The sequence below is a fragment of the Mastomys coucha genome, unplaced genomic scaffold (assembly GCF_008632895.1).
Source record: "Mastomys coucha isolate ucsf_1 unplaced genomic scaffold, UCSF_Mcou_1 pScaffold13, whole genome shotgun sequence".
Lineage (NCBI taxonomy): Eukaryota > Metazoa > Chordata > Mammalia > Rodentia > Muridae > Mastomys > Mastomys coucha.
In genome coordinates, this window is record NW_022196895.1 from 60,509,145 (window position 1) to 60,535,695 (window position 26,551).

The window sequence follows — 26,551 nt, forward strand, 5'->3', positions numbered from 1 at the left end:
GCTAGGAAACTGAGGCCTCACTCATCAGCCTGCTGCATGGTCCCCTTCTCAGACACATAGATGCCATCCAAAAACGTTCTGATATCCTTGCTTTTAACTGTTGTGGCTTGCTGAATCAGAGTGGCTGAATTAGAAAGAAGTTCAATATCATTTCCTTCAAGGATTAATTCATCCTTCTGGGCTTGAGAGACAGAACAAGTAACACCTGCCTGCCCTCATCACCTGCAGGTGTCTGTTTCACCCAAGAAATTTCGGATTTCAACCAAAGACCCATTTTCCTGAATAATGACGTTGATGGGGAAGTGAGCATGCACAGACCTTATCTCATAACGGAAGCCCAGTGTAACACCCTTGATCATGTTCTGAACATGGCTGCAGATGGTTCTGACAGTGGCCAGTTCCTTTCTGTTACTCCACCACTTGTCAACCCAGAACCTTTTCTTTTTCTTTCCAAGAAGACTCAGCTCTACATTGATGTGATTGAAGTCCTTCCACAGATGTTTCTAACGACTCTGACTTCTGACTCAAATGGCTCAAATGTTTCTTAGGCATAGAAGTGGGTTTAGGGGATGGAGAACCTCACTTTGGGCCAGCTCAGTTTGCACTCCTGGGACACAAGAGCATAGCCAAGGTCACACTTGAAATGGAGTCACAAGCTAAGGCTGGAGATGCATCTTTGGGAAGCATCAAGCCAGCCCGGTTTGTGATCGTCCAAGGACATCAAGAAAGTCAATGAAAAGAGCACTCCTTGATATTACGGCGCTCCTTGACATTGGCATCAGCCCTGGATTACAGACTTATATTTGTAAAATATACATCTAATGTTTGAGCAACAAAGTGCACAAAATGTCTCAGAATAGCTCTCATCTGAACGGCTTTTCCTTCTACACAGAATTCTTTTCTCCTGAAGCAAGGGTCATTGTTACCACACTGCAATATTAACTTATTTCATACTTCCTCTGCTCCAAAATTTGTTTTGAGAGAAAGTCTCACTCTGAAAACCAGAGTAACCTCCAACTTGGGGAAATTTGCCTACCCCTCAGGATTTTGTTTATATTTATTCTTTTTTTTTCCCAATCCCAACAGTCCTATGAGCTCCACAGCAAGAAACCTCATGCTTGCTTTGTTCATGGAGCCGGCACAGGGCTTGAAGTATGGGGCAGGTATGGATTGTTAGAAGAAATGGCCCCTCTTGTAGCACTATGCAGACTCCCTGTGCATCAACTCCTTACCTGTGCTTCCTGTGATCCATTCCCTCTTCTGAACACAATACTCTCTCACCCTAGCAAACTGGGATCGCACACTAGTGGTAAACAGCTCAAGGTCTCTGAACAAGAGCAGATGGACATATTTTGGAGGAGTGTCTTTAAAATCTCTAACTAGTCACCTCAACAGAATTTATTGATGATGCAGGCCTTAGAAACTCAGAAGTCTGCAGCTCAGGCTCAGCCCAGGGAGTTATCTTTGCCCCTCTCCCCACTCTTTTCCTTTTTTTTTTTTTTCAAAAATCTGTAGACCAGGCTGGCCTTGAACTCAGAAATCCGCCTGCCTCTGCCTCCCAAGCACTGGGATCAAAGGTGTGTACCACCACTGCCTGGCCATCCCCTCTCTTTTTCTACACACCTACACACTATGTTTGTTTGTATGTATGTATGTATCTGTCTATCTATCTATCTATCTATCTATCTATCTATCTATCTATCTATCTATCTATCTATCTATCATCTACCTAGCTGATCTGCCCAGAAATCCTGTTGCCTTTCAGTTTATCAAGTGAAAACTTACATCCATGTCCATAGATCTGTGTAGATGCTATCTCGGTTTCTCAATGACCTCTGATATGTTCTGATGGCTTTATCATTAACTTGCAGACACTGACTGGTCTCTTGGCCTAGGACCTCCCATACTGGTCTAGTCTATCACTAGGAACCAGAATGACCCAGGTCAGATCACACCCCTTCAGTGAGTGACCTCCTGCACCGCACCGTATCTCATATAAAGTCCTCGCAAAGCCTGGCAGGTCTTCCCCTAGCCCTCTCCTCACACCTCTCCTCCTCACCTTCACACTTCTGGGTTTGTTTTCCTGTTTATTGAGACAGGCTCCTCCTGTACACCGCAGACAAGCTTCAAAGTCCCTGCCTCAGTCAGATGCAGGCATAGAGGCAAGCGGGAAGTCACAGGCTCCATCTGGTTCACCTCTCTCTCTCTCTCTTTCCCCCCTCTCTCTTTCCTCACTCATTCACTCCTATAGTACTGTCTTTTCATCAGACAAGCCAGACACTCCTCCTTTAGGACCTCTGCCTGCGCATATGCTCCTCACCCCCTGCCTCAGATACTCTGCAGGTCCTCCTCTCCCCTCTCCACTCAAGTCTTTGCTCACGGGTCACCTTCTCAAGGCTCCTGGAAACTCCACCTTCAATGCAAAGTCGTGCCCTCAATGGCCCATTCTCCTGTTATCTCAGAGCATAAATCTTGGTGTACAATATATAATCACCCTGTTTGTTATGTATGCTTAGCACCTATTGTCTTTGGCCTCTTGGATCTGAGTTCCTAAAGGGCATGTTTCTCTGTTAGTTCACTGACACAGGCCAAGACTGGGCAGACAGACCTTCAGAGTATTGGACTTGTCTACTAAATCAGTGAGGCCTGAGTAGGTGCTTGAAATTTTGTACATATTAAGAAAGGTCTCTCTCTAGGGGATGACATAGGAGACGGGAAGCCCCACTCACAGAGAACATCAGCCGTTAAAGCCATAACTCAAGAAATGGGATTAATTCTTCTCTAAAGTTCCAGAGGCCTGGCCATATGTCTCCTGTCTTAATAACCTTGGTCTCATATGATCTTAAAGATCCAAGACATGTTAGATGCTACACAGATCACTGTAGGGTGGTCTGAGAGACACACACTGCCTCCTAAACATTTTACACCTCTATCTGTAGCAGAAAGAGCATGCTCTCCTATCTTTTGGGTTTTGTTTTGTTTTGTTTTGTTTTGTTTTGTTTTGTTTTGGTTTTGGTTTTCCAAGACAGAGTTTCTCTGTATAGCCATGGCTGTCCTCGAACTCAGAAATCCACCTGCCTCTGCCTCCCAAGTGCTGGGATTAAAGGCATGTACCACCACTGCCCTGTTACCTTTTTTCTTTCTATGGCTATGATTAATATGAGGTAGGAAAGAGGGATTCTTCTCAGGTGGTATTTGTGGTCGAAGTTTCATTGTTGTTTTATTTTATGTCATTTACTTTAAAAGAAAATCCTACATTTAAAGTGTTAAAATTCCCATTTTCAGGAGATGGGATGACTACAACCTCATGTGTTGACATTGCTGTGTTGTTCTCTAAAGGATACAGTTGTTTTAGCACGACAGACTGACATCCAGTAGTTCCCTGAGGTAAGCTCTCAGCTTTTTTGTTACCACACAGAGAAGCATGTGTATTTGTTGACTTGGTTTTCTTGAGATAGACTCGGATGTAGCCTGGGATATGCAGCTGAAGCTAGCCTTGAACTTGAGCTTCCTGCCTCCCAAGTAGTAGGAGTACAGGCATGTGCCACCACACACCAGTACATACACTTTCTACCCCTGCTCCCGCCTTATCCTAAGGACTGAGCCCAGGGCCTTGTGCGTGCTAGGCAAGCACTCTTTCACTGAGTCACACCCCCTGTTGTTGGGGTTTTTTTGTTTGTTTGCTTGTTTTTTAGAAAGGTAGAAAGGTTTTTGCTACATAGCTCGGGCTGGCCTCAAATGTGTGATTCTCCTTTCCTCTCTGGCTCTTGAATGCCAGGATTAGGTCATGCACTCTAGATCAAGCACAACCTGTCTGAATATCTCCTTAGTGGGAAACAATAGTAGATAACCCCTATCATGCTCTAGTATACAAATGACCCTTTGAGCTTTGGTTGAAGGCTGTCCATTCTACCCCAAACTGGGAAAAAAAAAAAAAACCAAAACCTTGAATCATTGGTGAAGGAGGTATGGATTCTTGTCATCTCCAACAGGCACCTGTGTTCTGTAGAGACTACCTTGTCGTGGGGCCACAGAACTTGGACACCCAAGATGGCATAGAGTGAGTGCAGTCAACCACAGCTCCAGGCAGACCAGCTAGGCGACAATAGCGAATGACGTTCGCTTAGAATGAACAGCTGCAGGTTTCAAGGAAGAAGTGGTTGTTATCTTACACACTTGATACCACTGTAACCCCTGTACCCCAGGATTTTCCCAACAGTGGCTCTGGAGGAAAGCATGCCACTCAACACTCCGTGTCTCCAGCCTTACTTACGAAGAGAAATTTTTACCAAGGGAGCACTCAAAACCTCACATGAAGAAACAAGAACTATGTAAACACGTCCACAGCCGCATTGTTCACGAGCGAGAGGCGGCTGCTATCCAAATCCAATTTGTCAAGTGTCTAGGTGGGTAAACAAAATGTGGAGATGGATAATGGAATATTACTCTCCCTGATAGCAGAAGTAACTTCAGAGGCATGCCATGCTGTGGATGAGCCCTGAAGCCACCATGCTGAGAGAAATAAGCCATGGCAAAAGGGTATGAGTAAACTCAACAGCTGGTACTGTAGAATAGTCAGGTTCATGTTGACTGACAGTGGAATAGACAGGGAGGGACTCAGGGATAGGGAGACATGGCTAGAGCTTCTGTGTGAAACACTGAATGACTTTACAGGGTAACGTTGGTGTTTGCGTACACAATAATAAGGATATATTTAATGCCACTGAACCATACAGTGAACGTGGCTAACATGGCAGGATTCGATGTTCTCTGTACCCTTAGGTCTTTTCTAAAATATATGTGAAGTCAGTTTTAGCATCAGAAGATCACCACGAAGGTCCTGTCCCATCCCAAAGTCACTCTGCTTCCTGACGCAGAATAGGAATTTCACCTGATCCTTAGTCTCTGTAGCCCAATGAGCACAGCTGCAGGCCATATGTGTGATTTCTGTGTAGAGCCAGAAGTTCTAGAAGCGTATTGTCTGCCAGTAGTTCAGTCCTCAGAAGACCCACACACTACCCCTCCAGTGCAGAGACAAAGCCAGTGCTTCCCAAGAGGCAGCGGAGAACACCAGTTCCATCTTGGGGAGTGAACATGTAAAGTACTCCAGTCACATAGGCAGTCTTAATATCCAACTTTCTCATGGAAAATATAGACGAAGCTTCACAAGTCCAGCTCCCTGGGTCTCAAGAGGGCAAACCAAGAATGTGTATACACCACACTGTATTTTATGAAATAAATCATGTATCCAACACATGGACACACCTCCCTAGGAGCAAGATCGACCACCAGGCAGCATGTGGGGACTATGGTTGGTGTCTAAGAAACGCCGCTTGGGATTTTTTTGGCTCAACTCAGTCAGGGTGAAGATTAGAAAACCGATTTCAAACACTGCCTAGCCTAAATCAAACAAACCTCGACTCTGGTGGAACAAAAACCACTCAGCAAAGAAACAAGGCCGTAAAACAACAGTCCTGTAAATAGAGAGCCAGGCAAAGGTCAGCCTCCACTTAGGGCAGAAGCTGGCTTCTGAACCACGGGAGGGCGGACAGAATAGTTGTCACCACTGAAAGGTACTTAGGACAATCGTTCCCCCAGGAGTCCAGCCCTTTGTTCAGGACGACACCTCTGCTATCTTGTCCAAGCACATCTCTCACACCTTAAAGGCTAGACTTGGAGACAGATGATTAACTAGGCCCAGAGAGCCAGAACCTAAGACCACCCTCTTTCCATGGAGAGAGAGGGTCCAGAGCAGGAGAAAGAACCTATTCAACATTTTTTTTCAGTTTTATTTATTTTTAGTGTGTGTGTGTGTGTGTGTGTGTGTGTGTGTGTGTTGTGTGCTTGCCTGTTTGTGCACAATGTGCATGCAGTGTCCTTTGAGGCCAAAGGAGGGCATCAGATTATCTGAGTAAAGTTACAGATGCCTGTGAACCACCGTGCCAGTGCTGTGAACCAAACTTGGGTCCTCCGCAAGTGCGGCAAATGCTCTTCGCTGACAATCCATCTCTTCAGTCCCTTGACCAGATTTCCTATCAAAGGAGAAAACCAACTCAAACCCTTAAGAAACCTAATAAAGTTTCCTAAAATTGGAAGGGAATCTATTGGCATAATTAATTGAATGTGAGTGAAGGAAGGGAGGAAGGGAGGGAAGAAGGGGAAAAGGAAGGGAAGAAGGGAAGGAAAGAAAGAGTTGGATCAAGTTTCACTAGCAGCATGTACACAGCTTCACAAAGCATGAGATTCAAAGGCTACTGAGTATTAAACTGGGAGTAAAGAAGAGGAAGCAAAAGAATGGCAAACAGAAACAATGGGTTACAGAAGGCACGCACTATCTGTGTTCTAAGTGTTCCAAGATCGATCGTCTCTCTGCAGGGCAGGAGGTGGCAGCACCCAGTTAAGAGCATCCAGAGTCCCTTGTGACTGTGACTGGCTGAACTTACCCTCCTGTAAGGTTAAAACTCAGTTAGCTTCCTGGTCATCCAAGTACCCCCGAGCAATGACAAGGATTTGAAGCCTTAGAAATTTGCTCCTACTCTGAGCACCATTTTTTTTTTCTATTTCCAGGTGCAAATGTGCACCTGTGTTTGCTAAACAAATGTTAACATGGATAATGAATCCTGCATCCTCCATAGAGCCAAAGAAAGGCAGTGGAGGTGGGGGGAGCACTACCCATGGAGCATCAACAACACCGCAGCTCTACCAATGACCAGCCACCTTATATACAACTCTATGCACCCTCCTTTCCCAAGCGCTTCATCTGAGACTCATTACCTCACACCATCTACAGGTGAAGACACCTGGCTGCACAAAAGAAGTTCCCTAGGTTATGCAGCTGGAGAACAGTGGGGCCCAGATGCCAACCTGGGTCAGAGGCCAGCATTTCTGCTTTGTTCTTGACTCTATTCACTGGGACCTGTTATCAAAATAGTATCCTTTGAGGGTAGACCAGATGATAATTTATTTAAAAGCTCAATTCGCTCAAAAGTATCAGGAAGCTAGTAATCTGTGCCAAAATGTAAGTTCCCTGGTTTTGAAAAATAAAAATGAGAAAGGAGGCATATATACCATGACCATGTATATACACACATGCATTTTTTTTCTATAACCTTCCTCCATAAATCTAGGGCCTTACTGACATAGAGAGTTACAGAAGATCTTATACTGTTATATTAAAAAAAAAAAAGACCTATCAACAAACATTGGATCTAATGGGATAACATAAAAATGCCAAAAACATAGGGTATCCAAAGACAACCCGCAAAGAAAAACTTCCAGGGAGATAAATCTATAAACAGATGAGACACAAAAATTTCAAAAGCAAGTTCTTAAGAAGCCTTAAATATTGTCTTGGTTGGGGCCCAGGTTAGGACCCGGAATGGACCCAGCCCAGAATGGACCCAGGACAACTTGTACTTGCCCCCAAAGAGCTATTTCCTCTGTATACGAAGGTTCAAAGGTTTCTTTTACAAGCTAGGATGGAAAAGCAGGGTCAACAGTAGAATTAAAAGCTCTCTAGGGTTATAGAGATCACCCATGGTCCATATTGCTTCTGAAAAACTAACACAGAATCTAAATTAAAGTGATAATAAAATATTAATATTTCAATGTTCCTGTTTACATGGCCAGACTCCAGTATCAAGTAATAATAACGTCTAAACACCAAATGCTTGTCCCTGGTGCTGGCTTTTTAAAGCCATGTCAACAGACTGGGAGAAAAGCTCGGGGACTTAGCTTATCCCCAGCTCTGCCAAAATTAAGAATTGCATAGTGGTACGAACCTATAATCTCAGCAACTGGGAAGCAAAGGAGGAGCATCGGGAGTTCAAGGTCACTGTGGGCTTATACATAGCAAGTTTGAGGCCAACATAGCCAAAGGAGGTGCTGGCTGGAAATACCATAGTCGATAATGAAAATAAAGCCCACATTCTTCTAATAAAATAGGCTGGGCCGTGGTGGCGCACGCCTTTAATCCCAGCACTTGGGAGGCAGAGACAGGTGGATTTCTGAGTTCGAGGCCAGCCTGGTCTACAGAGTGAGGTCCAGGACTGCCAGAGCTACACAGAGAAATCCTGTCTCGAGAAACAAAAAACAAAAAACAAACAAACAACAAAAAAAAGATTTACTATTTGTAAAGGACACACATGTTCTCTCCCTTCTCTTCTAGCCATCCCCACAGTGAGGGGAAAAACAAAAAAGGAAAGAAAGGGAAAAAAAGATAAAAGCCATTAGCGCCTTTCCCCCTTAACAGAGGAGCAAGCTTCTTTTGCGATTAGCAAGATTACGGAAACCTGTTGGACTCTAAAACCAGGTATATTTACTACTCCTTGTTTCAAAGCAGAAGGGAAGAGGAAAATGGAAACGGACAGATGGACGGGAAAGAGGGAAGTACTCCACAGCTGCATTGCCTCGGCACCAAGATCCCAACCCCGGAAATGGGGCTGAACGTGAAGTTAGCCATGAACTTCACTTACATCCAAAGACTCACTTTTTTACTAAACAGTTGGCTCCCAGAAATCATTGTTTTAAATCCCCGTCTTAAACAGAGAAAGAAAATCGTCCTAGTCCCATCTCTAGGAGGTGATAACAAGTAAACCTGAATATGTATCCTCCTTAAAATAAAAATCAGTACAGTTGGATGGTGGCCGACTCGGAGCGGACACCCGCGTTCGAGGTACTTGCTGGTCAGTACTAAGCCAGCAGCCCAAGGTCCTTTCTCACTTCCTTGGGCCCCACACAAAGAACCAGTGAAAATTATCGAAGTAAAACCATTAGAAGATGATAAATGAACACCAGCGGTTACGGATCCTCTCAAAGCAAGTACAAGGAAGTGTCTACATAAAGAAAACCATTAGCCGCTTCAGAGCAGTAATTGTAGGCAGGTGTGACTGCTCCCCAGAAATTAATCAGCTAATAACCACTCATCATCCTTTGCAGTATATGCATTTATAATAGCGTTTAATAAGGTCTTAACAAAAGACTGTGTAATGAATGGCATTTTAGGCCTAACACGAAGGCCCTGCTTAGACGATGAAAACTAAGAACTTGGGCCTCATACGTTGTCTGGCTTTCCCCTTTTGCTATGGACCTCTATTTATTATCCGTTGAGACCCTGAAACACACATCCTCTGTAGCTTTTTTTTTTTTTTTTTTTTTTTTTTTTTTTTTTTTTTTTTTTTTTTTTTTTTTTTTTTAATTTTTATTTTTTGCTTTTTCGAGACAGGATTTCTCTGTGTAGCCCTGGCTGTCCTGGAACTCACTCTGTAGACCAGGCTGGCTTCGAACTCAGAAATCTACCTGCCTCTGCCTCCCAAGTGCTGGGATTAAAGGCATGGGCCACCACTGCCTGGCCCTCTGTAGCTTTTCGTTCCTCAAGGCTCTTAGCCTTCCTCGGTGGCCAACTGTCTTCAAGTAGTTCACTGGTATTATCTGGACTGAATTTTCTCTGCGGCGGAGGTCGGGGAAGCGGGAAGAAAAATATGAAAGTAGCCAACCAGAAAGATGGGAGTAAATCTTTTCTTCACTCCAAAAGGGCAGGCAATTTGGGGAGGATGGGAGAGTCCACAGAGCTAGGCACCAGAGAAGGGCTAGAAGAAGGAACGACCTAAGGCGGTGCCTGCAGGCCAAGGGATCCAGTGAGGTTGTAGGAGCCTTTTTCATTTCCCTGTGTCGATCCACCGCTCCGGTGCTTCATCCTCTCAGAACCCGGGTGCTCTTCCCACAGCAGTCTAGAAATCGGCATTCTGAGCCTCCAGGGGTTGAGACATACATGCTTACAACTCCCTCCAGAGAAGCTGGCCAGACATTTATTTCACTTTGGGCTGAGAGAGTTGGCCAAGAGAGGAGTTAGAGCACTGGCCCTGTTCCATGCCACATCTCCCGCCGCCTGCCAAGTGACAGCTAACAGGTATCAAACTGGGGATTAAGGACAGCCAGCCGGTGGCGGCGCGACGGAGCTAGTGAACACGACCCCACAGTCACCCGGAAAACCGTCTGTTTACCCCCATGACGCCCCCACTCCCTCACAGATGCGCACTGAAGGAGCTGGGGGAGGGGTGCAGGGGCAGCGGGTCTCACCCCCTCCATCCTTCCCAGCAGGTGCGCCGCGGCCAGAAACACTCCTCCCTAAGGTCATCTTCGGGAGCTCTGAATCGCCTTCTCCCCAAACCTGTCAGTGGAAGATTCCCAGGTGGTCCTCTCCTGACAGCCAGAAACAACTCTTCAAAGATTTCCCCCAATCCGTTCTTGGCTTAACTCTAGAATCTTAACTCTGGACAGGTGTGTCACAAACCAACGAAAAAATGAAAATAAAACAAAATACCTAAACCGCTCCCGGGAGATTCCTCCCCCGAACAGGTGAAAAACCCCAAAGAACTGGGAATCGCTCAGCTTGTTCTTTGCCAACCACGGACCGTGGCGCGGGCAGAGGCTTCCGGTACCACCGCTCCCGCCCCCCAAATACCACTTGTCCAGCTTCGGGAGCCCGAGGGCGCGGACAGCTGCTGCCACCGCACCGCAGCTGCGTGAAACCCACTAGTCCGTGGATCCCCCAAGGGAGCCAGGGACTCCTGGGTCCCTTAGGTCCTGGAGGTCGGGGAACACCAGCGCCTCGCCCCTCTTACCTAGTGCTCACTGGGCCCCGGCTTGGGCATCCGTGGGGTGCGCTGAGCTCCGAGGCTCGTCCGAGGCTGGTGCGCACCTGGCCACCTCCCGCCCGGCCCTGGCGCTGCGGCTGCGCTAGCGCTGCATGGCACACAGGGGCTGGCCGGGGGCCCCGCGAAGCCAGTCCAGTTGGCTGCGACTCCTCAGGCTCTCGTGGCTCGCCAAGGACTCCCCGCCTTCTCCCCCCCCGCCCCGCGTCCGTGCGCCCTTCCTAGGCGGCAGCCCTTTTCCCTCCGCTCTGCCCGACCGGACAAACTGGTTTCTCTGCTCCAGGGAGGAGCCTCTCGCCTCCCCCTGGCAGCGGCGGTGGCCGCGCGCCGCTTGGGGACCAGACTGGAGCTGGGGCCGGGGGCGGTCCCGCCGTCCGCCCTCCCTCGATCCCTCCCCCGGGTGGAGAGAGGCCGGGCGGCCAGGCCTGGGGCTGTTGTACGTCGCCCTGCTCCAGTGCCGCGATCTAGGGCCCCGGAGGCAGGTGGCCAGTTCTGACCGTGACCTATCTTTGTCTACCCCGTGACCCTGCCTTTTCGGCAGTTCGCGACTCCCAGGACGCTCCGGCTCCCTGCTTCACAGACGCTACCCCACGAGCCTCGAGTCACTTTCCCTCCCACTGTTGTCGGCTTGGCCGCAGACCGGGGTCGGTGATCGCGCCAGCCCGGAAAGCTGGCGGGGTTTGGTGAGAGCCGGGGACCTGAACTGCTTCGGTAAGAGGAGCCGCGCTCGCTCCCGGCCAAGTCACGTTTCGGGATCAGTCACCAAAGGCGTTGGAACAGACGGCGCAAAGACTCCGAGAAACTCTAATTGCAGGAAGCTCACCTTTTTTTGCTGAGATCAAAGTCGCCAATGTTTAGGACCTTGGGGCCAGAAGGAGTTAGTGAACAGGAGGCGAACTGCTTGCTTGCTGCGGTGCGGGTGGCTGTTCAGAGTGTGAATCGCGCCTCTTCTTGGGCAGTATGTTCCTACAAGTCTCTGGGGTCAGAAGGGAGGCAAGCAAAGACCCGTAGGAGTGTTTAGAATGTAGCTGGAGGTAGACTGCTTGCTAGAGATTAACTGTTAGCGCGCAGCACATCTCTCTCACCTCTAAATCTAAACAATGCACCTCCTTAAAAAAAAATCTTTACAATTCTGTTTGCAAAATAACCTGTAAGGTATGAACAATAAACTACCTTGTGTTTTTATTTCATCTAAAACTCCAATCTTTAAGGCTCGTTGTAAATTACATCCTTTGTGCAATGTTACAAACAAAACAAAACAAAACAAAAAAACCAACCGTAGAATCACGTGCACAAAGCAAAGCGAAGGCACCCATGGAGGTCTCTCTGCTTTCTCTCTCCTTTCTTTCACACTTAAACAAGGAAGCACGTACCCAGCTCTTATCCCTGCTTAAGTTCACTGATGTTGACAAGTCTTGGCCTCACTATTAAGGACCCAATTTGAGCTGAATGAATATGGCTAAAAGGAACCCCTCAGGCTGCTGGTGGCACTGCTCAGCTTCTCTGTTGTCACTGACAGTCACCCAAAAGCTTTTTGGAGATTCCCAACTAAAAAAGACTTTAAAGAAAGCTGACGGGCAGGGGTGGCGCACGCCTTTAATCCCAGCACTTGGGAGGCAGAGGCAGGCGGATTTCTGAGTTCGAGGCCAGCCTGGTCTACAGAGTGAGTTCCAGGACAGCCAGGGCTACACACAGAAACCCTGTCTCGAAGACAAAACAAACAAACAAACAAACAAACAAAAATCCTTGGCTTTAACACAGAAAATAAATTCAGAATGAGCCAATATGGAGTGCTTCAACTTTACTAAAAATGGGAAGAGCACTGGCTGTTTTCCCAGAGGACTCTGGTTAGATTCTCAGCACCCACATGGTAGCTCACAATTGTCCAATACCACAACTTTCTGGAAACCTGATGCCCTCTTCTGGCCTCTCTGTGCACTGCACATATATGGTATATAGACATGCAGGCCAAGAAAGATATCCAGACACGTAAAATAAAGGTTAGTAATTTTTTAATGAAAAAAAAAGAAAGAAACCACTCAGAAAAGTAATAAAACAGGATCGAGCATGGCTGTGGGCTTCTTCATAGGCTGCAGTTAATTAAAAGATATTTTAACACTGATTTTAAACACAGGAGGAGAGAGTGAGATAGTGACCCAAAAAACGGAATATGGCATAACTTAGTGTGGGAGGGGAGGGCTACTCAGTAAAGGAAGTGTCTCAGCGGTGGTTATATATGCCACTTTGGTGGCTGCCAAGCTAAATCTCAAAGGATTGCCATGAATTCCCACAAATACAAGATAAATCCCCACCAAGATACAGAAATGCTTCTAGTTCGCCTTTGGGGATAGCTTGCTGGTTCTGGTGGTTCAGCCACCACAGGTGAATAGGACTGGTGGATGTGTCCCTCCATTGGCAGCTTTCATCGTAAATAAGAGTATAGGTTGCCTCTGGAGGTGTCTTGAATGGGATTATTATCTAATGAAGTAAAACCAGGAGCGGCTGGTTTGAACAAGGATATAGAGCACATCCTTTTTATCATAAAGGGTGGGGGAAGGGTGGGGGATTAATATTATTATTATCATTACTTTTGGTGTGAGTTTTCTAGGCGCTTGTCTGTTCACAGCAGGAAAGGCTTAAACGGGACAGTTGCTGGGATCCCCCCTTCTCAGCTGGCCAGAGGCTCTTCAGATAGATGCTGGGATGAGGAGTCTTTTCCCTTCCCATGTACTGAAAAAATTTTCCCCATCTCTCCACCTTTCCTCAGGCTCTGGTAACATTGAACAAATCCTGCGGTGTCATTTAGAACTCTCGGCCCACCACCAGCTCCTCCACTGAGCACCATGCCAGAGGGGGCGGTGAAAACACAATAGTAAGACTTTCCAGTCCCTGCTTTGGTAAATCATAAATTCTTCCCACTGCTTCTGTTTTACTCTTTGTACATTACTATGTACCTACAAGTGTCCGGCAGACTAGCTCAATTTGACTGTGAAAAAAAAAAATCATTGTCTAGTTCCCTTTTTTCTTTTTTTTTTCTACAGGGTAAAACTTAAAGATGAAAGGTAACCCTAAAAGATGATACTCCCGGCATTCACCCTCTACTAACCCTAGGAGTCCACAAAAATAAAGGATTCCAAACCATGCAAAGGCATGGGACCACACTAAGCACAGTCAAACATCACTCTAAATTCGCAGTCACGATGAACTCAGCTGGAAGGTGACTTCTACAGAACCATGATCTGCACCAGCTCCGGGATTTTATTTTGGGGGAAAAGGTAGTATCAGGGTGAAGGAACATGCGCCCAGTATGTTAAGACAACTTTAAGCACAGATACCTTCCTGTGAACTTAACTTGGCAATGCCTAATGGTAGAAACGTCTACTATCTACCCATTTCCTTCCGTGGTGTTTTGAACAGCAGAGATACATGATACACTCTTCTTTGTTTTCTTTTCACATGTATTTATTTGTTGTGAGGGATGAGGCAGGAGAATCACACATGCCAAGCCCTGCAACTTGCCAGAATCGGTTCTCTGTTTTCACAATGAGGGTCCCAGGGATTGAATTCAGGTTGGCAGGGTTGGCAGCAAATGCTCTCACTAACTGAGACACCTTGCCAGTCCTGATGATATATTCTGCTGTCTTCTCTGGCACAAATAAAGTTCCATGTACCTCCTGAGTGAGGATGCTTTCTGCTTCCTTTCAAACCACTCAGCTCCTTCCCTGGCTCCCCATTCTTCTCAGAGAAGAAATTAGAAGTTATCTGACTAAATGTGTCTGCAGGGAGGTACAGGATTCATAACATGACACCTTAATTAGGGTTTTGTTGCTGTGAAGAGACACCTTGACCAAGGCAACTCTTACAAAGGACGACATTTAATTGGGGCTGGCTTACAGTTTCAGAGGTTTGATCCATTATCATCATGGTGGGAATCATGGCAGTGTGCAGACAGACAAACTTGGTGCTGGAGAAAGAGTTGATGTCCTATGATTCGATCAGAAGGCACCCAGGATTAGGACTGGGCAGAGCTGAATATGCTCTAAGCCTTCAGATCCCACCTCCACAGTGATGCGCTTCCTCCAACAAGGCCATACCTTTTCCAACAAGGGTACACCTCCAGATAGTACTACTCCTCACTGGCCAAGCATTCAAATAGCCAAACCCTTTCAAACCACCACAGAACAGAATATTAGGTCTGGGTTTGCAGCTCAAATCTGCTTCTGAAAAGTTCCCTGTGGTCTAGCTTTCCCGGCACCAGAAGGTGCTATGAAAGCTGCCAATGGAGGGACACATCCTATGCAGCTGTGATGGCTATGAACAAGAACCAGCAAGCTATCCCCAGAGGTGAACTAGAAGCATTTCTATATCTTGGTGGTAAACCAACAGCTGTCTAATTGGGCATAAATCCTGCTTGATAGGAAGGAGATCATACCTATTTCTAGAAACTAGCCAACTATCGGGGCTAGTGGGGCCATGGATCTTAGAGGAGAACCTGCTACTGACGCTGTACTAGACCAGCCTAGTGCCCGACTACACTCACCCTTACACCCACAGATATAAGTATAGCTCTCACCTCTCATCTAAGAAGCCCCTCTTTGCAGCAGATAGACCATCACAGAAAACAATTGTCCATAATGCAGAGATCAACTGATCCTGGAGGGAACTCAATTCCAATGAATCTATCTACAGCACAATTCATGAACCTAAGGCTCAGACAACATTGCAGAAGAGGAGGTGGAAAGACTGTAAAACATGAAGGACCAGAATATCAGAGAAGATACATTCAAGATGCCTAAAAAAATACGGTTACTTGAACAAGACATAAGTAACAACAGGACAAAAAGAGAACGTTAGTACAGAGTGAGGAATCTGTCAAAATTCTACCTGTCGACCAAGAATCACAAACAACCAATGATGGTTAAGAGAAGGAAAACTGGTCTCTTCCAGGGATGCATCCCCTAATTGGTTATCCAGTGCCCCAGAGATGAGCTCCTTAATTGGCTATCCAATGCAAAGTGGTCAACCCTGACATAATATATACACAACGCTAAACAGACTCATCAGGCTTTATTTACATATATATAGTATAGAATAGAGTTTATTCAGGGCATGGGGAGGGGAGTTAAGAGGGTAGCAGAGGCAGAGAAAGGGAGAGAGATGAAGAGAGTGGAGAAGTAGGGGCCGGCCCTGGCCACATGGAGAGAGGCGGGAAGGGAATGGGGAGAGGGGGGAACAAAGGGGCAAGAGGCAAGAGAGAGAAGCAGGAGGAAGACTCATCAGGTTATATTTATATATTTATGCATATATATACACAAATGCATATATAACAATAATAACAGAAACAAAAGAAGCCATCAGTTTGAGAGGACGTATCTGACATGAGAGAGGCTGGAGACAGGAAAGGCAAAAGGGAGAATTCATGCAACTATGTTTAAATTTCAAAAAATAAAAAATTAAAAACAAAATAAGAAGCAGTAGCTAAAAGCCAGCTTCCCTTTCTTTCATGTTTATGATTGTGTGTGTGGCGTTCCTCTAGACCTCTTTTCTACAAGGAAGAGATTTTAAAAAATCATGAGTGACTAGTTATATAGACACTCAAAGAACTGTTACACTGACCTACTGTTGATAGATAACATTACACCAGTTAAACTTAATTAGTATAATTAACTTACAAGGCCAAGTAGCAGTTTTCAGAGCTGGTGGGTGTGGCTCAGTGATAGAGGGTTTGCCTAGCATATGTAGGGCTCTAGACTCCATCTAACACAAAACAAAACAAAAGAAAACAAAACACAAAATTCCAAGTCGTCTTATGATCATGGTTAGCACATGTTGTCATGTTCTTTATATCTGTCTGTTAATTTGTATGGTAGCAATGGTGGTGGTGGTAGTGGTGGTACTGGTGGTGGTGGTGGTGATGGTGGTGGTGGTGGTGGTGGTGGTGGTGGTGGTGGTGGTGGTGATGATGGTGGTGGTAGTGGTGGTGATGGTGGTGGGTGTGTTGTGTTTGGGCCATGGCATGCTGAGGAGGTCAGATGACAATCTTTGGGAAGTTTGTTCTTCCTTCTGTCGTGTGGGTCCTAGGGACTGAACTCAGGCTAGGGGGCAAGCACCTTTAACCTATCCTGCCATCTTGCCTTCCCTGTGGCCATGCTCTCGTGTAGTTTTGAGAATTGTGTGCCATCTTATGCTCCATCTTCATCATTTCCCAATGACTGGGAAGCACCTTGACCTTTCCAACTTCATCCTTCACTATGCCTAACCTGAAACTGAAGTGTTCCCCATTCCAAATTGTTGGATTCTGAATAGTCTGCGTTATAATCCCCTCCGCTGGAAGGGACACCCATCATCCCTCACATCTCAGCTCTGAGATGGCTTCCTCTAGTGTCCCCTAAAGGGACATTCCAAAAGCACTTCACACTTTTCCTCCCTTCTCACTCTCCATTGCCTTGTGGGCCCCTTGAGATCCACGATGGATCTCCTTATCTGCAGCATCAGTGTGGCATTCTCTATGGTCACAGAGATATTGTTTCTCCAAGAATGGAGGGATGGTTGGTGTTGTATAACATTTTATTGGTTTCTTTAATCGTCTGTTAGTTTGAGATATTTATTCATTTACCATTTACCCTCTGGAATTAATCCCCACCCACCACTATGGGAAGGACTTTCAAAGCTCCTATTTCTTTCTCGTTCCTCTTATGATACTGGTGGTTTGCCCCTCTTTGCTTCATTCTAGATAGAATGTCAATGTTATCCCAGTTTGGCATTGTTTGATTAGGACTTGAAAACCAGTGAGACTCATTGCTGTGCTTGGAACACTACAGAGACAGGCATCTAAAAGCTTCTGAAACAAGCCCGTGCATAAGGATGCAACCATTTCTATATTCCTCACCTCACAGCCTGCTGACTGATGCTCTTTCCCAGCTAAAGAGAACCAAGCATTTAAGTGTAAGGTAAAAGAATAAGAAGCTGGAGAGATGTCTCCGTATTTAAGAGTACTCACTGCTGCTCTTGATGAGGACTCCAATTCAGTTCCCAACACCTGGAACTCCAGTTCCAGGAGATTTCTCTCCCTCGCCTTCTTCTGGCCTCTGTGGGTCCTAGGTACTCACACGATGTACACACATAGATGCAGGCAAGACACACATATACATAAAAATAAATAATTCTTAGAAAAAACAGGAAGTAAATTTTTTTTTTTATTTTCACATTGGCTTTTGGTTGGATGGCAAGTTCAAGGTCAGCCTTCCCAAACAGGTTCTAGGCCAGTCAGAGCTACATAGTGAGACCCTATCTCAAAAGCAAAATAAAATAAATATATGGTAGAAGATAAGTTAAAAAATAAAGACAGCCAAGGAAAAACTAATGCAAACTTGAACTCAGTTTCTCCTCATGTTCTCTTAGCACAGATCATACTTGACACCAGCTACAATGTAGGTTTCCCCCCAATATCAAAGAAGCTATCAATTCTCTAGCAGGAACCAGTCAGGTGTCCCCTAATTCAGTTCAGGTCTGACACTATGTTCCTGAAGGTAGCACCAAACACCACAGGTGGGGGCTCAGTCCCTGAGATCACTCCACACACTCTAGTTCTACCTATGCACTGACCAAGTACCAGTAAATCAGGGGGCTCACAACTTGTTCTTCCCATTTCATTGATTTCATTAATCAGATTGCAGGGAAAACTTAAATGTACCAGTTTGGTATAAAGGATATTATTAATAGAAATGATGTAAAGAAAGAGATAGATATAGCAAGGTGTTCAGGGAGGGCCTTGGGGGCACTCTCCAGGAGCCTATGGGGTGTTCTTTCTATATAGAAATTCTACAAACACTGTATTCATCTGTTTGTCTGTTTCTCAATACAAGGTTCCTCTGTATAGCCCTGGCTGCCTAGAACTCACTCTGTAGACAGGGCTGGACTTGACCTCACAGAGATCTGTCTACCAAAGGTGTGTGCTACACCACCTGATCTTTTGGGGTTCTTAATGGAGAAGCCTTCATAAGCAGGATTGAATAGCTTTATAGGTCGGTGATTAGACAAAGGGTGCTGATGCTGGCACAGACGGGGAAGCCCAGCCAGACCTCCCTGTCCAGAGCCTTCTTGGCATCTCTGTGATGTATTTCTTCCTCCCAGGTTTGGGCCCAAGTTCTTGCTTGCATCAGGGATGTGCGGGGAGGGGTTTCATGTTCTATTGTCTCCCCAGGCAAATATTTAGAGCCAACTGTATGACAGAAAAATTAGTTTCTATGATCTAACTTGGTGAAGTGAAATTGTAATTTTAATGGTTTGCATTGGGAGAAGAGTTAAGAACTAGAAACCATGAATGACAACAAAATCAATACTCATAAGTCATATATATACATATATACACACATATATATGATTTATGAGTATTATGTATATAACTTTATATATACATACAATGTAGGCCTATTTCTTTATGCTATTTTATTGTATTCTTGTACTTTTACCTCCCTTGTAATCCCCTTCCCCCAAACACTGGGTAGGAGAGAAAGAAAGTTAGAGGGGGAGTGGGGTGTAGACCTTTTTAGACTACTTCCTGCTGATTAAGGGTGCTGTGTTTCTTGGCGCCAGTTCAATCTTGTCATCAGGATATCTCCAACTTCTTTCTTGTCAAAGTGCAACAGCAGTCAGGAGTGGCAAAGGGAGAGGAGTGGCAGGGGGAGAGCAGCTGTCTTCTTCTTCTCACACAGCCTAATTACAGTCAATCATTTGAGGCAGGTCAAGGCAGGAAACCACGCAAGAGAAGAGGCAGGAACCATGGGGGAAATACTTAGTGCTTGCCTTCAGGCTCACATTCAGCTATGTACCTAATACCGCCCATGACCACACAACATGGGAAGACATGAACAAACATCTACTCACCCCAGATAGAGAACCAATGACGTTCCAAAGTAAGGAGACTACCAGATTGTAATTGATGAACCAATGAGCTTTATTGGGGTTACTTGCAGGGATATGGGTGAGAGGTTACATGCAGGAGCAGAAATAAAAACAGCTGTCTCACCAAAGCCAACGTCAGCATTGGTGACAGCTGACAAACTGGAAACCTGGAGCCCACTGCACAACCTGTAGTTAACTCGTCAGGTTGGAGAGCATCCTTTCCAGGAGGCTCAACTGGACTGAACCTCTTCTATTACTGAACCTCTTATATGTATATACCCCTGGGCATGAGTGAGTCTGCTCAGTTTCGGGGACTTTCTGAAGTTATTCTGAGTTGTTAAGTTCCTGAGTTTAATGAGCTTTCCTGCAAGATGGAATATTGCATCTCCCCTTAGACCTTCCGCATTTCACCTCTTTTCAAAACATCCTTTGTCTTAACAAGCTTATCTCCAAAAATGAAGGCATTAATCTGAAAGAAAACTACTGTACAACATCCCTTCCCGGAGGTGGGACCACCCACACTCAGCTGGGCCTTCTACATCGATCAGCAACTAGACAACGCCCCCACAGCTATGGCCACTGACCAATAGGATGGAGAAAATTCCTCAACTGCGGTTCACTCTCCCTAGACACCTCTAAGATTGTGTCAAGTGGGCAAGCTCTCAGCATCACAACAGGCATACAAATTATGCAGCTTCTTTGGAAGAAAGCTAAGACAAACATCAAAATCTCATGCATGCATGTGTCCCAAGAATGAATCCCAAGGATCAGCTGAACACAAGTGCAAAGAAGAGACGTGTGTTCACTGGGTCGTGTTGTCATTGTCAGAGACCTCAATGCTCCTTGAACACAAGTTCCATCTATATCATGGGACACTAATTCAGCATTTCATTGGGAACATCTAGTGGTACTGATGTTTGTACCATTTCCAAGATATATTGTTCTTTTTCCTTTTTTTTTTCTTTTTTTTTTTTCCTTCAGGGGAGAGCACGAACGCAGTCCCCCACTACCACAAATTATGTAGTCAAGTTTCCCGCATTTGGGGAAATCGCAGGGGTCAGCACATCCAGAGTACAATGGATAAGCCTCTCCCTGGGAAAACCACCTTCGTAATCATGGTGTCTCCCCTGCCAGGTAAGTATGATATGTTGTTAAGATAATGCTCAGTACAGCAGAGTAGTTAAATAAATTTGTTAAATGTTTATGTTTTTGTTTATATAAAATAAATGTGTGCATTATGTCATATATATTAAAGTGCCTTCTTTTGTGTGTGTGGGGGGGGGAGCTGGAGAGTTGACTCGGTGGTGAAGAACACTTCTAGTTGTTGCAGATGACCTGGGTTTGATTGCCAGCACCCACATAGTGCCTCACAACCATCTATGACTCCAGTTCTGGGGAACTCAATGCCCTCTATAGGAACTAGGCATACATGTGGTACCCCCATGCCCCTCAGACAAAACATTTACATACAGAAAATAATAAAATAAAAATTTTATTTAAATATTTAACATGTAAATACTATTTAAATTTAACTTATTTAAAATAATAAATCTAAAAAGGTTGTTTTTTAAAATTATTTATTTATTTCATGTATGTGCGTACACTGTCTCTGTCTTCAGACACACCAGAAGAGGGCATTGGATCCCATTCCAGATGGTTGTGAGGCACCATGTGGTTGCTGGGATTTGAACTCAGGACCTCTGGAAGAACAGTCGGTGCTCTTACCCACTGAGCCATCACTCCAGCCCTAAAAATGTTGTTTTAAGAAAATCAAAACATCATATGTAATGCTATGTGTGTATGTATGAACAAAGAGAGAGATTGGAAGAATAAGTAAGAAATTGATAACAGTACTCATCCTTATGAAGGAAACTGATTTTTCATGTTTATCTTTGTTCATTTAAAACCTTTTCTTGCCGGGCGGTGGTGGCGCATACCTTTAATCCCAGCACTTGGGAGGCAGAGGCAGGCGGATCTCTGAGTTCGAGGCCAGCCTGGTCTACAGAGTGAATTCCAGGACAGTCTTGAAAAAGCCAAAAAAACAAAAACAAAAACCTTTTCTTATTATGCTGCCATAAAAAATTTTTAATTATTTATTTTGGCAATATAATGTGCATATACTCAAGCAGTATTACACAGTTTCTGATGGGAAACAGTTAGTCCCCACAGAACCAAGCCTCATGGTCAATGGTATTCGCCAGAGGAAATCATTTTTTTTAGCTCTGTTGGCTTTTATGTTTATTTTCACACACTAATATATGCCTATTTTGCCTTTTTTGATGTTATTTTTTTAAAGATTTATTTATTATTATACAAAAGTACACAGTAGCTGACTTCAGATGGACCAGAAGAGGGTGTCAGATCTCATTATGAGTGGCTGTGAGCCACCATTTGGTTGCTGGGATTTGAACTCAAGAACCTTTGGAAGAGCAGTCAGTGCTCTTACCTGCTGAGCCATCTCTCCCGATGTTATTTCTTTCATCTTAGATAGCTATGGGTTTCCTATTATAGAACTGAGTGATGTATCCCATTTGCCATAACCATGTGTGCAGCTCCTCCTCGATCTCCTGTGGGGAGTGGAGGGGTTCCTGAGAGAAGGAAGTCTGGAGTGAATGTATGCTGTTGACATGGGCACAGCTGTGCTCCATTTTTGTAATGATGACAGCGATGGTCCCTTTCCATGCCAGGTGCCCGCAGCGTCCAGCTTGGAAGGCTGGGAGGTGGAGCACGAAGCTTCTCAGCATCTACCGGAGAACGGATCTCCGTCGACGTGCAAGAAAAAGATGGCGGACTGGCAGCCTATAGGGCTTGTTGTGCACTGTGCATAGTTGGAAATGCCTTCACCTTACCTTTAAAACTTGACTGGATATCTAGAAGTCTAGACCAGCAAGTGTTTTGTCCTCCGAATTCTGGAGGCAAAATTCCACTGTAGGATAGATTCTGACGTCACAGCGCGGATGCTTGAGGGGACTCTGACTCTCAACCCCTTCCATGAGGCGGTGATGGTTAACAGTGGTTGCCAACTTGACAAGATCTAGAATCCGCTAGGATATAAAATCATAAGCACAAGCAGCACCATTCCCTGGGGGCTGGTGCCCCAGACTGAATAGAAAAGAGAGAAGCAGTGGACATCAGAGCCCGCCTCTCTCTGATTCCTGACCGCAGAAGCAATGTGGCTGGCTGCCCGCGACGTCTTCTGCACGCAGACTGTCTCTCCTCAGACTGTGAGTCACCCCCTTCCTCCCTTCGCTGCTCTGGGATCTGGTCACAGCAATTAGGAAAACAATTCTGTGACCACCTTCCTACGGCCTGGAAGCCATTCCCTTGATTCTAAAGTTTTACTAAGATGGCCCTTGGGGGTAGGTATGTATTAAAATTTCAAATCAGAAATCTGTTTTTCTCTGCCTCCCAAGTGCTGGGATTAAAGGTGTGCACCACCACTGCCTGGCTCCCCCCCTCCCCTCTTTCAAAGTGTGCTTCATTAGACATGCATTTTAGCCGCATGGTGGTGGCACACACCTTTAATCCCAGCACTTGGGAGGCAGAGGCAGGTGGATTTCTGAGTTTAAGGCCAGCCTGGTCTACAGTTCCAGGACAGCCAGGGCTACACAGAGAAATCCTGTCTCAAAAAAACCAAAAAAAAAAAAAACCAAAAAAAAAAAAAAAGGAAGAAAGAAATCCATTTTAAAATTCGCTTATATTAAATCTAAACAATCTATGACACTTGCTTATTGTATTAGTCAGGGTTCTCTAGAATCACAGGACTTATGGAATGCCTCTATACATTAAAGGAAATTATTAGAATGACTTACAGTCTGCTGTCCAACTAACCCAACAATGGGCAGCTGTGATTGAGAAGTCCAAGAATCTAGTGATTGATCCGTCCCATGAGGATAGGTATTTCAGCTGGTCTTCTATATAAGTTGGAATCCTGAAGAAATAGGCTCCAACAGATGTGCTGGCAAGTAAGTGCAAGCAGATGAAGAAGAAAGAAGAAGGAAGAGATGTTGGTGGGAGGAGGAAGAAAAGGAAGAAAAAGAGGGAGAGGAAGGCCTTTCTTCTTCTATTGTCCTTATATGGGCCTCTAGCAAAAGGTATGGCCCAGATTAAAGGTGTGTACCACTGCACCTGGATTTGGAACTAGCTCTGTCCCAGGTTGGCCTTGAACTCAAGATGTCTGCTTGCCTCTGTCTCCTGGGATTAAAGATGTGTACTACTTTGCCTGGGCCTAAGCTTTTCATGACCACTACACCTCAAGATCTGTTTCAAAAGCATGGGTCATTCGATGTCAAGATCTGGATCAGAAGCCTGTGTCTTCCAGCCTCGCCATCTGGATCACAGGTGTGCCTTCCATTTCTGGATTGTAGTTCATTCCAGATGGAGTCAAGGTGACGACAAGGTGACAACAAGGAATAGTCATCACACCTATGAGACACCTGACCAAGAGGTACGCAGATTTCATTCTGTGAGTCACAGCTTACCACGCTCCCCAGAGTCCAGCACCTACATCCTGGTCAACCTATTCCCCATGGCTGACTTGAAATCAGTTAATTTCTGAAAGCTGTGGTTAATCAAATGTTGGCAGATAACAGCTACCTGGGAGCAGTGGCTTGCAGCCCCCCACCCCCACCAAGCTTGCTTTCTTTCTTTCCTTCCTTCACTCCCTCCTTCTTTCCTTCCTTCCTTCCTTCCTTCCTTCCTTCCTTCCTTCCTTCCTTTATTTCTCTTTTCACAGGGTCTCACTACTTAGTCCAGGCTGGTTTTGAACTTGACATCCTCCCTGTCTCTGAAGTGCTGGAATCACAGGCATGTACCATTGAGCCTAGCAGTAATAGTGGCTTTCAGGGCACCTTTATACTCAAACATTGTTCATGATTGAAAATCTTCAATGCCTAAAAAAACAGGAGACGTAAAATAGACATTGAAGAAATGTGTACGTTTACAGCAATAGGGGTCCCCATGGTAAGTTTTTCATAAAAATAATGACACTTTTAAAGTCCTTCTAAGGCCTGAGTCTAGTTTTATAGTCTTCTATCTTGTTTTTTGAGATAGGGCTTCTCCATTTAACCCTGGCTGTCCTGGAACTTGATTTGTAGACCAGGAACGCCTCAAACTCAGGGATTCCCCCTGACTCTGGTTTTCTATTCTTAAGTTTGTAAATTAATTTTTTTTTCTGAAAGAGCTCCCTCTCCCCTGTTTCTGTAATCCTTAGGCTCCATGAAAGTATTCTTCATACTTGCTGCAGAGCCTCCTGCTCTTCTCTTCTCTCAGGCACCTTTGACCTCTGTGAGATAAATATGGACACGATTCTGAAAGTCGACCCATAATACAGGTGTGAGATATAGACCTCTTTCTGGCTGCTGGGATGCGGTACCCATTCGCTTCACATTAAGGTCCCTGGATAAACCAACTCTTGGTCCTACACACACACACACACACACACACACACACACACACACACACACGGGGAGGGGGAGTGTATCTTATAACAGTTTATAGTTGGGGACTGTCCCTTCTTCTGGCATCTTCCACCCTCCCAGGCTTTGCTGGAGCTGTGGTTCCCACAGAGGGCTTCAGAGGCTGAGATGGGCCATGATTTTGCTCCACCACCATGCTGCCTTGTCTCTTCTCCCATTAGATAAAAGCAATGGCAGGCTATAGCCCTATGTGGTACCCCTTCCGCAGTTGCTTTGTTATAAGTAGAAACTACAGTTTTACCTGATAGAGGCGCTCTGAGATGAATCTCCAGGCAGCAGAGGAGAGCAGAGCAGAGGCCCCTGCCAGGTCCTGAAGCTGGAGTCCTTTTCTGAGTTCCTTGAGGCACCAACAGCCACTGTCTATTGTTCTGAAGCGAGAGATCCCGCCTCCCTCCATCCCCCATGCCGATCAACCGACACATACCGACACAGGGAAACTTACTTGAATATTGCCAGTACTACACAGCTGTGGGATGGGAATAATGGCACAGTGGAACTGTCCTTGACTCCCTGGCATCTGTTCCACACTTCTTTCCTAGTCACAGGCTCCAGTGTTGTCACAAGCAGGATTGTGCTCAGCTAAAGGATCGCACGGCCGAATCCCAGGTTAGTCGGCTAGGATCACATGGCCAAGTTCTGACCAATGAGATAGGTATAGGCAGAATGTTCCAGAAGACTTCGAGAGTATTTTAAAAGTAGGAAATACATTCTCTTCATTCCTCTCTCATGTCCGCAATGTGAGCATGGCACCTGCTGAGCTCGGATCTGAGGGGGACTTTAAACATTGAGCCAGTAGCTATGGAACATGGACCAGAGAGATAAGCAAGTACCCCTGAAGACATCACGGTCCCTCCAACAGCCCAGACTGTCCCCTGCTTTGCTTATTTTCTGTGCAAATAAAAATCATGTGTTTAAGCCACTGTCTCTCAGCTCACTGTCACAGTTGTGAGTCTTCATTAATAAGATGGCAACAGTCAACTTTCCACATCTTAGAGAAAGAAGTCAGCAAGTAAACACAGATGAAAGCCTATGAGAGGTGGAGGCAAGCTTTACACTCTCAACATTCTCTCAGTTTACATGGCAGGAGGATGCTGAGGGCCTGAGAGAAGCATCAGAAGAGTGAAGCAAAACAGGTGGTTCCTGTGGTCTTGGGACAGGTGCTTTACCCTTTAAAACACCAGTGAGAGTAACTGGCTCCAGGTCAGTGTAAATGCTTAGCAACAGAGGACACCAAATGACTCTGTAACAGGTGGTGGGCGTTTAGAACAGTTGCAGCTTGGAGAATACCAGATGAGGCCAGAAAGCACCCTTGTTCAAAGATAGAATGATATTTTACATACATGCATACATAACACACACATAAACACATATATGCACATGCATACACATATATGTACACACGCAGAGAGACACAATACACACATACAAACACACATTTACATATATGCACATACAGAGATGTACACACATACATACATACACAATATGTATACACATATACACACAGATACACATATA

General features: G+C 45.4%; 1 protein-coding gene, 1 non-coding gene and 1 pseudogene across 2 annotated transcripts in view; all 3 read right to left on the reverse strand.

Moving 5' to 3' along the window:
* Atp8b1 (ATPase phospholipid transporting 8B1) overlaps positions 1-11,090 on the reverse strand; it is a 127,872-nt gene extending 116,782 nt beyond the window's left edge. Inside the window, exon 1 of the mRNA XM_031366248.1 lies at positions 10,623-11,090. The gene's annotated coding sequence lies outside the window, so the exon portion shown is untranslated. The remainder of the gene's footprint in view (positions 1-10,622) is intronic.
* Positions 18-1,791, reverse strand: LOC116087483 (annotated as a pseudogene).
* A 9,444-nt stretch (positions 11,091-20,534) lies between the features above and the next one.
* LOC116087923 lies at positions 20,535-20,698 on the reverse strand. Its single transcript, XR_004117698.1, has one exon. It is a non-coding gene; the product is annotated as a U1 spliceosomal RNA (small nuclear RNA).
* Positions 20,699-26,551: the final 5,853 nt, after the last annotated feature.